We start from the raw sequence: 12,658 nt of genomic DNA on the forward strand, positions 1-12,658 counted from the left end.
TTTCTGTTTTCTTATAATTTCCAGTAATACTCTGTAAGACTTGGTTTGCATGCTGTGTGTGTTTGCATGACAATAGAAACCTAAGAACGTAATGGAAGGCTATTAAGGCAAATTCATTCCTAGGAAGTGGAATGGATCATTGAGATAAGAAATAGCTTAATTATAAACAAATATGCAGGCAGAGAGAAGTCCTAGTATAATGAAAACTTGCATTATCTAAACAGATGTTCCCAAAGCAATAGTTTGCCTAAAATCCTCTGTATTACATGATTATTCAGTAAAAGAGTAAACAAATATCTAATTTATTTTCTAATGGTCCTTGCCTTCATTGAGTATTAACTAGGCACATAATATAATTGTATATGTTTATTAGTAAAGGGAAAAACACTTTTTTTCATTTTGAGACTGTTTGGCTATTACTAAAGCTCAGAAAGTGATTTTAGGTCGCTAAGGATGCTGTGATTTGATGAGATGCGAAGAAATCTGTGGTGACTGAATATCGTGAGCAACTTGGTGTTATCTAGATCTGCCTTATCTAGTTTGCAAGCCATAGGCTCAATTTTATGTCCCTCTTATTTACACACAGTAGCCCCACACAGTTTTGTTTTAAAAGAAGGCAAAAGTAGGCATTTTTAAAGTATACTCAACATTGCGCCATTATGTACCTGATAAAGGTGAAATCAGAGGTGTTCACAGCCTCAAAGTTTGGGCCCATGGGACTATCAAATCTGAATTATATCTACTTAGAGCTTAGAGGAGGATTTAGGTATCATGAGAAAAGCAGCTCCTACATGAGAAAAAGAAAACTACCAAAGCATGTTGAGGCTTTAACATGGGAGACTTCCAGGTAGGCATTATCACTTGAGTGGTAACTAACTTGATGAAGGAAAATAATTACTTCAGCAGTTATGTTGTAAAATTAATAAAAAGGACTTGTGTTTATTCTGATGTATTTGTCAACCCATGGATAGTGATTACTCCATGTACATTCTATAGTGTGTTTATTTTATTTAGTGTCTGAATATATAGTCTTTATATAGTATCTTAATATTATTTACTGTTACTTCTAGTCATTTATGTAGTATATTTTACTGCAAAATTTGTAGCACTTTACTAATATTAGATCATTATTTTCCCTCCTCCCCTCTACCTTTCTGGCATTTTCTATTATCTTAGAGTTAGGAATCTAAAGGTCTAAGTCTAGAAATCTGTTGGAAGCTGGGTTGGAGCTACTGGACATGAGTTACTTTTTACATGTCTCTTTAAGAAGATTCTTTTATAATGTAATACTTAGAAGCCAGATCCTTTCAAATGCAAACACCCTTGAAAATTGACGGTTTCTGAAGTTGTATTCATAAAAATTATCCCATCTTACAGTTAGTCAGAAGATGTTCTTACCTTTGGTTTGCCTGCCTCCTGAAATACAAACCTGCAGATTGCCCCTAACTTCAGCAGTGCCTCCGTCACTGCATGTACCTAAAGACAGGAAAGCCAGGTTCCAGGAGCTGTCAAGTCGGAGGATCAGGAAAATGGTGGAGAAGAGGTGACTGGAAAGGCAGGCACTAAAGATGGCAGGCTGCAAAAGCATTCTGAGTTCCCCTGTAACAGATAGGTTTTATGAACTTGGCTGTTTTCTTTTTTCTTCTTTTGAGTTGGAGTCTCACTCTGTTGCCCAGGCTGGAGTGCAATGGCACAATCTCGGCTCACTGCAGCCTCCACCTCCTGGGTTCAAGTAATTCTCCCACCTCAGCCTCCTGAGTAGCTAGGATTACAGGTGCCCGCCACCATGCCCAACTAATTTTTGTATTTTTAGTAGAGAGAGGGTTTTGCAATATTGGCTAGGCTGGTTTTGAACTCCTGACCTCAGGTAATCCACCCACCTCAGCCACCCAAAGTGCTGGGATTATAGGCCTGAGCCACCACGCCCAGTGAACTTGGCCATTTTCTTACATTCATATATAGCAAAGTTTTCAGCTTGTTCTACCGAGAGACTTTCTTTATGAGCCAGGACTTCTCCATTTGTAACTTGAGTATATTAATATTCAAATCATAGTTCAAAAATACTGAAATATTTGTTTATTACATTACATAAATATGGATACAATTACTGCCAAAGAATAGAGAGATTTGCTCATAAGAACATTCTATCATTTGTTTTGTTCTGTTTGTAGATGAGAGACGTGCTTTTATAGTACAAAACGTTTCTCTTCTACCTTATCCCCTGTTTTACTGACGTGCTTTGCATAAGAAGCTCATCTAGAAGAGGGCAATGCTAGAATAGAGAAGTCTAGACCCTGGCCTTTGAGGGAAAGGACTGCTTTTTTTCTCTCCCAAATTAAAAAGTTAAAAGTGAAACATAACACATAAGGACAAAATACAGTGTTCTGAATATCTTCCACTAATTAATTGTTGAATGATTAAGTCTCTAAGTATCTTAATTTCCATTGTCTTCTTATTAACCTAGACAAGAGTAGATTATAGGTAATTCAGTAGCCACATGTGGCAGTTAAAATTAAGTAAAATTAAAACTATAGTTTCTTAGTGGCCTAGCCACATTTCAAATGTTCCAAAGTCACATGTGGATAGTGGTCACCTGTCAGACAGTACAGGTATAGAACATTTCCAGTATTGCCGAAAATGCCATTCAACAGTACTTTTAATGCCCAGAGAGAAAATAAGGACAAAATAAAGGCAGTGAAGTAACTTATGACAACTCTGAGATTTTACCACCATACTTAGAGAAAGTTTTTCTCTTATAAAAATTAATACCAATCCTTTTTAAAGACCTTGGGAAAAATCAAAACCCCATTCCTTTAAGCTAGTCTTCAGTGTATATTTTTCTAAGAACAGATTCTCAATACTTTATTTTTCAAGTGATAAAATCATTTTATAAATCATTTCTTAATATCTTCAGTGTTTTTTCCCTTTTTATGTACTCTTTTTAAATTGATATTAGCTGGGCATGGTAGCTCATGCCTGTAGTCCCAGCTACTCCAGAGGTTGAGGCAGGAGGATTGCTTAAGCCCAGGAGGTTCAGGCTGCAGTGAGGTCCGATCACACCACTGCACTCCAGCCTGGGTGGCAAAGCAAGACCCCTGTCTCTAAAAAATATACAATATAAATTGATGTTATATAGTTAACATTTATCAAGCAAATTGATATGAATGCTTATTTCAAATAAAGATTGATACATTTCATGATGATATCCTTCCTTTTAAATTTATATAGATCTAATAAACATTGCCAATAGTTTTTTTTTGTTTCTGTCCCTTAAACATTCCTCCTGGAAGTCCACCTCAAAGGTACATCAAGATGCAATTTTTTTGTTTATCTTCATAACTTCCTCCTCTTATTAACTTACATTATGAATCAAATTAAGTTTTATGTATGAGGCATTTACTATTCCAGTGACTTCGCTAATGAAAACATTTAAAAATATGTATTAATTTACTTGGCCTGTTACTAAAGTGCTTAACATAACTAGATGGATCTATAGTAATATGTCTAAATTTTTTAATGGAAATAAGGGACTAACCATAATCCTTTTGAGTCAGCTTGGTGCTTAGAATTATTTTGTTAGGAAGGCTTGATGCTTTCCTCTTTCTCTTTAAATTTTTGTAGTCAAGCAACAGACTTGATCCAGCAGTGTCAAATTCCAAGCAAGTTATGATGAAATTCTTATTGTAGTTCAAGTACAAATGAGTAAGTGGTGTGACTTCAGTTTATTATCTTCTTGGTGACCTACTTTACTATGTTTCTGTAGCGATTCATATTAGTTAAGAGACGTTTTCAATATGTTTGAAATAAGAAATAGCATTTTACTCTAAATACAAGAAATGACTGTACACAAATGCCAATCAGTGATTTGGGGCCTTTTAATATTTTTAACAGCAATCTTTTATTTATTTTATTTTTTATTTTTTTATTTTTTTGAGACGGAGTCTTGCTCTGTCGCCAGGCTGGAGCAGTGGCACGATCTTGCCTCACTGCAACCTCCGCTCCTGGGTTCAAGCAGTTCTCCTGCCTCAGCCTCCCAAGTAGCTGGGACTACAGGCACATGCCAGCACACCCAGCTAACTTTTGTATTTTTTTTTTTTTTGAGACGGAGTCTTGCTGTGTCGCCCAGGCTGGAGTGCAGTGGCCGGATCTCAGCTCACTGCAAGCTCCGCCTTCCGAGTTCACGCCATTCTCCTGCCTCAGCCTCCCGAGTAGCTGGGACTACAGGCGCCCGCCATCTCGCCCGGCTAGTTTTTTTGTATTTTTTTAGTAGAGACGGGGTTTCACCGTGTTAGCCAGGATGGTCTCGATCTCCTGACCTCGTGATCCGCCCGTCTCGGCCTCCCAAAGTGCTGGGATTACAGGCTTGAGCCACCGCGCCCGGCCAACTTTTGTATTTTTAATAGAGACGGGGTTTCACCTTGTTGGCCAGGATGGTCTCGATCTCCTGACCTCGTGATCTGCCCGCCTTGGCCTCCCAAAGTGCTGGGATTACAGGCGTGAGCCACTGCGCCTGGCCCAAATCTTTTATTTTTTAACAGCCTTAGTTATTTATAATTCAAATGCACTAAAATATCATCGCTGTCATGAACTTTGCTGTTTACAGGTTCTGTGTAATTCAGAATGCTTTGTACTTAGAAAATAATTTCTAGGTTTATCTTGTTTTGCAGTTTTCATGTTTTGACAATTGCCACCATTTAGAACACTCAGTTTTTGATTATTTAATAGTAAAATTTAAACATATCTAATAATAATTTGCCTTAGTTTGATTAATAAATTATATCAAAAAATTTGGGGATAGAAAGAGGCTTTTTTTTCCCCTTGTATTATTTTTAAAACTTTTTAGATGAGCTGGACGAAACCTTAGTACATTGGAGCTGGAACTGTATTGAGTACAGCCCCACCTCTGAAGCCTTATATTCATGTCTTAAGTACTATTGATTGTTCTGTGAATTGTTGTTAGTTTCATATTTGACATTGTAGTAATCCACCTTGCATTTTAGTCTTTGCAAAAAGGATATTGCTAGGTATATTCTTCTTTCTGATTGAGTATTGAATTTACATTTTCACAATTTCATTCTTTGTCATTATAATCCAAAAACGATGGCCACATCGGTCTTGGAACTTCTCACTTCAAAAATGAAATACAGATTTAGCAATGTTGTACATAATGATGTCCAAGCATTTTTCCACCTGTTTACTGAGTTTTCCAACCATTTACTATGTGTTGAGGTTGGTGGGTTTTCTTGCTGTTTTTCTGAGGTGAATGACTTGTTAAAGAGCCTCAGTAAGAAATTTCAACTGAAATCACAAAACCATAAAGTCCAGGAAACCACCAGAAGATGGATTTTTAGTGTTTTTGAAATCTTTTATTTCCTTTTGATATCACTTACTCATTTTAATTTTACGACTGCCAACTTGTTATGGTATTAACTATATGTATGTGTTTATATGTATGCATATAAGATATGTATATGTATATGAAGAATAAAGTTAAGATTTGGTCAAACTATATTTTCCCATTCAAGTACAAAAATGTTTTCAAGGCTGCAAAAAGTGTACAGTTGTTAAACAAGTTGTAAATAAAGACTTGTATAAAAATTCAGCTTAGATTTCTTTTTTCTGCTCTTAAACTCTGACAAATGTACTTCATAATTGGTGATATTCTTCCACTTTCCTTTGACACTTGCCATTGTGTCCTATCAATTTAAAGATTATGTCACTGGCTGGGAGCAGTGGCACATGCCTGTAATCCCAGCACTTTGGGAAGCCAAGGCAGGCAGATCACCTGAGGTCAAGAGTTCAAGACCAGCCTGGCCAACACAGTGAAACCCCATCTCTACGAAAAATACAAAAATTGGCCGGGTACAGTGGCTCATGCCTGTAATCCCAACGCTTTGGGAGGCCGAGGCTGGTGGACTACCTGAGGTCAGGAGTTCAAGACCAGCCTGGCCAATGTGGTGAAACCCCGTCTCTACTAAAAATGCAAAAATTAGCCAGGCTTGGTGGCACACATCTGTAATCCCAGATACTCAGGAGGCTGAGGTAGGAGAATTGCTTAAGCCCAGGAGACAGAGGTTGCAGTGAGCTGAGATTGCTCGAGAGTGCCACTGCACTCCAGCCTAGGTAACAGAGCGAGACTCCATCTCAATAAATAAATAAATAAGCAAGTAAGTAAATAAATAATCCAAAAATGAGCTGGGCGTGGTGGCATGCACCTGTAGTCCCAACTACTTGGGAGGCTGAGGCAGGAGAATTGCTGAACCCAGGAGGCAGAGGTTGCAGTGAGTGTAAGTCAGAAGTATTCTTTGGGTTTTTTCCAGTACTGGTGGTAGATTTCATGTTGATTTAGGCTGGTATTTTATGTTTGTAAGCTGATTAGCCTTTGAGGATAAAAATGAAACATGGCTGCTTCTCTCTAGAGCTAGCACATTGCCATGATTGATTTTGCCAGAGTATGGTATTCTTTGTGAAAACTTAATATCACAATGTAAAGCATTGTTGACACCCTATTTAGGCAATAAATGCACTTTTCCTGCCTTCTTAGATCCTTACAATTTATCCTTTTCCCCCAGCTATCTCCTAATCATTGAAATCTGGCATCTTTGGTGTTATTTAAAATGGTAGTAGCAGAATGGAAGTTGATTATATTTACATTAAATATCAACTTGTTAGTTCCAAAGTGAAGTTAGCAGCAAAATAAAACTAGTATACATTTAGCCAAAATAGTACCCATTTTAATGTCAGAAAAATAAATACAAGTTTTCTTTCCTCATTTGCTTGGAGATACCCATATTAATTAAGCATTAAAGTTCACAATGGAAGTTATGGTGATGCACAACTGTAGTCCCAGCTACTCAGCAGGAGGATCACTTGAGCCCAGGAGGTCGAGGGTGTAAGTAAGCCAAGATCATGCCACTGCACTCCAGCCTGGGCAACAGAGCAAAACCATGTAAAAATAAGTGTTCCCCAGCCAAAGGCCTGCCAGGTTTGCCTTAAATATATTTTTGCTACTGTTCTGATTATCTATTGCTGTATCACAAACCACTCCAAAACCTAGGGTCTTCAAACAACCTATTATCCCTCCTGAGTCTGGAGACAAGCTCAGGCTCCACTGTTCTCAGATGTGATCTCCCATTTGGGTGTGGTTAGGTTAGATGACATGTGAGGCCAGAGTCATCTGAAAACTTGCTCTCCCACATGCCTGGCACCAGGCTGATATGGATGGCACCTCCGAGGCGCATTGGAGATTTCCACACAGCTCATGCTAGGACTTGTTTAGATTTTCTCACAAAATGACCAGGTGAGTTATTCCACGCAGCCAACTTTCCCTGGAGCAAGAGTCCTAAGAGACCCAGGTGAATGCTTTGCAGCTTCTTATACCCAGCCTTGGAAACCACATGGCATCACGTCTCTTATTTGTCAAAACTGTCATGGACAAGACCAGGTCCATGGGGTGACAGAACACACTGCAATTCTCAGTGGTAGGATGACCAGGTTACACAGCTGCCACTCTGGACTTGAAGGAAAATGTCTGTTATGAGGACCATACTTCTGAAGTTAACTCTTTCCCCATTTTCTGATTTCTATGCCAAGCATGTTCACGGTACACAACAGTCAGGTACATGACTTCAGTGTGAACAAAACCTGAGGTAGAAACTGAATTTGTTCACACTGAAATCTGGTAGGTTCGAAGCCACAACTAACACTCATACTTCTTTTGGTAGGTATCTAACTGCACGTAACATAAGCTATAAAAAAGTTATATATATAATGTCGGCCGGGCACGGTGGCTCGTGCCTGTAATCCTAGCACTTTGAGAGGCCGAGGCAGGTGGATCACAAGGTCAGGAGTTTGAGGCTAACCTGGCCAACATAGTGAAACCCTGTCTACTAAGAATACAAAACTGGCCGGGTGCGGTGGCTCAAGCCTGTAATCCCAGCACTTTGGGAGGCCGAGACGGGCGGATCACGAGGTCGGGAGATCGGGACCATCCTGGCTAACACGGTGAAACCCCGTCTCTACTAAAAAAAAAAATACAAAAAACTAGCCAGGCGAGGTGGCGGGCGCCTGTAGTCCCAGCTACTCGGGAAGCTGAGGCAGGAGAATGGCGTGAACCCGGGAGGCGGAGCTTGCAGTGAGCTGAGATCCAGCCACTGCACTCCAGCCTGGGCGACAGAGCGAGACTCCGTCTCAAAAAAATAAATAAAAATAAATAAATAAATAAATAAATAAATAAATAAATAAATAAAAATACAAAACTTAGCTGGGTGTGGTGGCACACACCTGTAGTCCCAGCTACTTGGGAGGCTGAGGTGGGAGAACCACTTGAAACCAGGAGGCGGAGGTTGCAGTGAGCCGAGACTATGCCATTGAACCCCAGCTTGGGTGAGCGTGAGACTCAGTCTCAAAAAAAAAAAAAAAAAAGTTACATATAAAATATTAAGTACCCTGGTGCCTAATTTGAGGGACTTTATTTATTCATAAGACAGGGTCTCATTCTGTCACCCAAGCTAGAGTGCAGTGGCACAAACTATGCTCACTGTAACTTCAAACTCTTGGGCCCAAGCAATCCTCCTGCCAGCTAATTTATTTATTTATTTATTTATTTATTTATTTATTTATTTTCCAAGACAGAGTCTTGCTCTGTTGCCCAGGCTGTAGTGCAGTGGTGTGATCTTGGCTCACTGCAAGCTCCACCTCGTGGGTTCACACCATTCTCCTGCCTCAGCCTCCCAAGTAGCTGGGAATAGTGGTGCCTGCCACCACACCCAACTAATTTTTTTGTATTTTTAGTAGAGACAGGTTTCACCATGTTAGCCAGGATGGTCTCGATCTCCTGACCTCATGATCCGCCCACCTCTGGGATTACAGGCTTGAGTCACTGCGTGGCCCACCCCCCCGCCCTTTTTTTTTTTTTTTTTTTTTTTTTTTTTTTTGACACAGGATCTCATTCTGTTGCCCAGGCTGGAGTGCAGTGGCATGATCTTGGCTCACTGCAACCTCCACCTCCCAGGTTCAAGAGATTCTCCTGCCTCAGCCTCCCAAATAGCTGGGATTACAGGCATGTGCCACCACTCCCGGCTAATGTTTGTATTTTTAGTAGAGATGGGGTCTCCCCATGTTGCCCAGGCTGGTCTCAAAACTCTTAAACTCAAGGGATCTGCCTGCCTCAACTTTCCAAAGTCCTGGGATTACAGGTGAGCCACCGCACCCAGCTTGGGGGACTATATTTTAAGGATATTGTCCAAAATATGAATACACATGTGTGTGTGGTGATGAACTGTTCATACTCCCAGTTAAGGTTTGCTCAGGCCCCTTTGTCATTCCTCTAGTCCCTCCAAGCTCCCACATACTCACCCCCATTTCTCGACAATGATTTATCTGCTTTCTGTCACTAGATTATTTGGCATAGTCTATAATGTTATGTAAATGGAATCATATAGTACATACTCATTTTGTCTGAGTTTTCTTTTACTCAACATAATTATTTTGAAATTTATCCATGCGAGCAGCCAGGTGTGGTGGCTCACGCCTGTAATCCCAGCAATTTGGGAGGCCGAGGAGGGCGGATCACGAGGTCAGGAGATCGAGACCATCCTGGCTAACACGGTGAAACCCTGTCTCTACTAAAAATACAAAAAATTAGCCGGGCACGGTGTCGGGCACCTGTAGTCCCAGCTGCTCAGGAGGATGAGGGACGAGAATGGTGTGAACCCGGGAGGCGGGGCTTGCAGTGAGCCGAGATCGCGCCACTGCACTCCAGCCTGAGCGGCAGAGCAAGACTCCGTCCCCAAAAAAAAAGAAAAACGAAACGTATCCATGCCATATGCACCCATAGTTCATTTCTTTTAACTACTGAGTAGGACCCATTATATGGGTACTACTATGAATGCACAACCTATGCATTTGCCTGCGGTAGACATTTGAGTTGTTTCCAGTTTGGGGGCTGTTACAAATAAGTCACTTTAAATGTTTGTTTACAAGCATTCCTGTGAACATTTGCTTTCATTTCTCTTGGATAAACACCTAGGAGTGGAATAGGTAGGTCATATGCTTAATTTTTTATTTTTTATTATTTATTTATTTATTTATTTTGAGACGGAGTCTCACTCTGTCCCCAGGCTGAAGTGCAGTGGTGCGATCTCGGCTCATTGTAACCTCTGCCTCCCGGGTTCAAGTGATTCTCCTGCCTCAGCCTCCCAAATAGCTGGGATTACAGGCATGTGCCACCAAGCCCAGCTAATTTTTGTATTTTCAGTAGAGAAGGGGTTTCACCATGTTAGCCAGAATGGTCTTGATCTCCTGATCTCATGATACACCCGCCTCAGCCTCCCAAAATTCTGGGATTACAGGCCTCAGCCACTGTGCCCAGCCTGTGCTTAACTATGTCACCCAGGCTGGAGTGTAGTGGTGAGATCTTGGCTCACTGCAACCTCCCCTTCCCGGGTTCAAGCGATTCTCCTGCCTCAGCCTCCTGAATAGCTGGGATAACTGGAGGCCGCTACCACACCTGGCTAAGTTATAATTTTTTAGTAGAGACAGAGTTTTACTATGTTGGCCAGGCTGGTCTCAAACTCCTGACTTCAGGTAATCCATGTACCTTGGCCTCCTGAAGTGCTGGGATTACAGGCATGAGCCACCACATCGGCCATTTTTAACAAACTGCCAAACTATATTATGAACTGGTTGTATATTTTACATTCCCAACAGCAGTGTAGGAGACTTTCAGCTCCCTCACATCCTTGCCGATACTTGGGTCCATCTGTTTTATTCTAGTCATTCCAGCAGGTGTGAACTGGTATTACTGTGGTTTTGATTTGGTCAGTCTGTTTCATTTTGGCCACTCTAATGGCATATAATGATATCTTGTGGTATTAATGTTCATCCCTCTTGATGAACATTTTATGTTCTTACTTGCCATACATATATATTTTGATGGAATTATTGTTCAAATTGTTTCCCATTTTTATTGGGTTTATTTTTCTATTATTGATTTTGAAAGTTCTGTATGTATTCTAGATGAAAGTTCTTTATGGCTGGATGCGGTGGCTCATGCCTATAATCCTAGCACTTTTGGTGGCCGAGGTGGGCAGATCATGAGGTCAGGAGTTAGAGACCAGCCTGCCCAACATGGTGAAACCCTGTCTCTACTAAAAATACAAAATCAGCTAGGCATGGTGGCACATGCCTGTAATCCCAGCTACTCAGGAGACTGAGGCAGGAGAATTGCTTGAACCCAGGAGGTGGACATTACAGTGAGCTGAGATCACGGCATTGCACTCCAGCTCTGGGCGACAGAGCAACATTCCATCTCGGGAAAAACAAAACAAAACAAAACAAAAAAACACCTTATTAGATAATTGATGTGCAATATATTTTCTCCCAGTCTGTTGCTTGGCTGTCTATTTTCTTAGTAGTGTGTCTTTCAAAGTGCAGAATTTCTTTTTTTTTTTTTCGCTTTCGGCCGAATTTCTTTATTTTCGGCTTTGATCTAAGAAATCTTTTTCTAACCTAAGGTCACAAAGATTTCCTTTTTGTGTGTGTGTGCGCTTTTTTTTTTTTAGAAGTTTCATAATGTTATATATTACATTTAAGTTTATTATCCATTTCGGCTTAATTTTGGTATATAATGTAAAATATGGATTGAAGTTTCTTTGCTTTCTTTTTATTTTGTGTGTGGGTATATAAACTGTTCCAGCACCATTTGTTGAAAAGTGGAAATTTGTTCCACTGAACTGCATTGTACATGTTTGTTGGAAGTCAATTGAGTATAATGTGTAAGTCTATTTATTTCTGGATTCCTTTTTGGTTCCATTGATCTATATTTGTATCTTGACACCAGTAACACCCTACCTTGATTGTGGTAGCTTTACAAGAAATGTTGAACTCACATAGTGTGAGTCCTCCAATTTCTTTTCCTTTTCAAACTTGTTTTTGTTATTTGGATTCTTTGCCATATGAATTTTATAACCAGCTCATCAACTTGTATTTTTAAAAAGTTGAAATTTTGGGCCGGTCGCAGTGTCTCACGCCTGTAATCCCAGCACTTTGGGAGGCTGTGGCGGGCAGATCACGAGGTCAAGAGATCGAGACCATCCTGGCCAACATGGTGAAACCCTGTCTTTTCTAAAAACACAAAAATTAGCTGGGCGTGATGATGGGCACCTGTACTCTCAGCTACTCAGGAGGCTGAGGCAGGAGAATCATTTGAACCCAGGAGGCAGAATTTTCAGTGAGCCAAGATTGTGCCACTGCACTCCAACCTGGGCTACAGAGCAAGACTCAGTCTCAAAACAAAACAGAACAAAACAAAACACCCTCTCAGTACTACCTTACCTAAATCTTGCAAATTTTTACATACTACGTTTTTCTTTTTATTCAGTTCAGAATATTTTCTTTTCTTTTTTCTTTCTTTTTAGATGGAGTTTTGCTCCATCGCCCAGGCTGGAGTACAGTGGCACAATTTTAGCTCACTGCAACCTCCTGGGTTCAAGCAATTCTCCTGCCTCAGCCTCCCAAGTAGCTTGGTTTACAGGCGCCCACCACCATGTCTGGCTAATTTTTGTATTTTTAGTAGAGACAGGTTTTCACCATGTTGACCAGGCTGGTCTCGAACTCTTGGCCTCAGGTGATCTGCCCACCAAGGCCTTCCAAAGTA

Source organism: Papio anubis, chromosome 8 (genome assembly GCF_008728515.1).
Source record: "Papio anubis isolate 15944 chromosome 8, Panubis1.0, whole genome shotgun sequence".
Classification (NCBI taxonomy): Eukaryota; Metazoa; Chordata; class Mammalia; order Primates; family Cercopithecidae; genus Papio; species Papio anubis.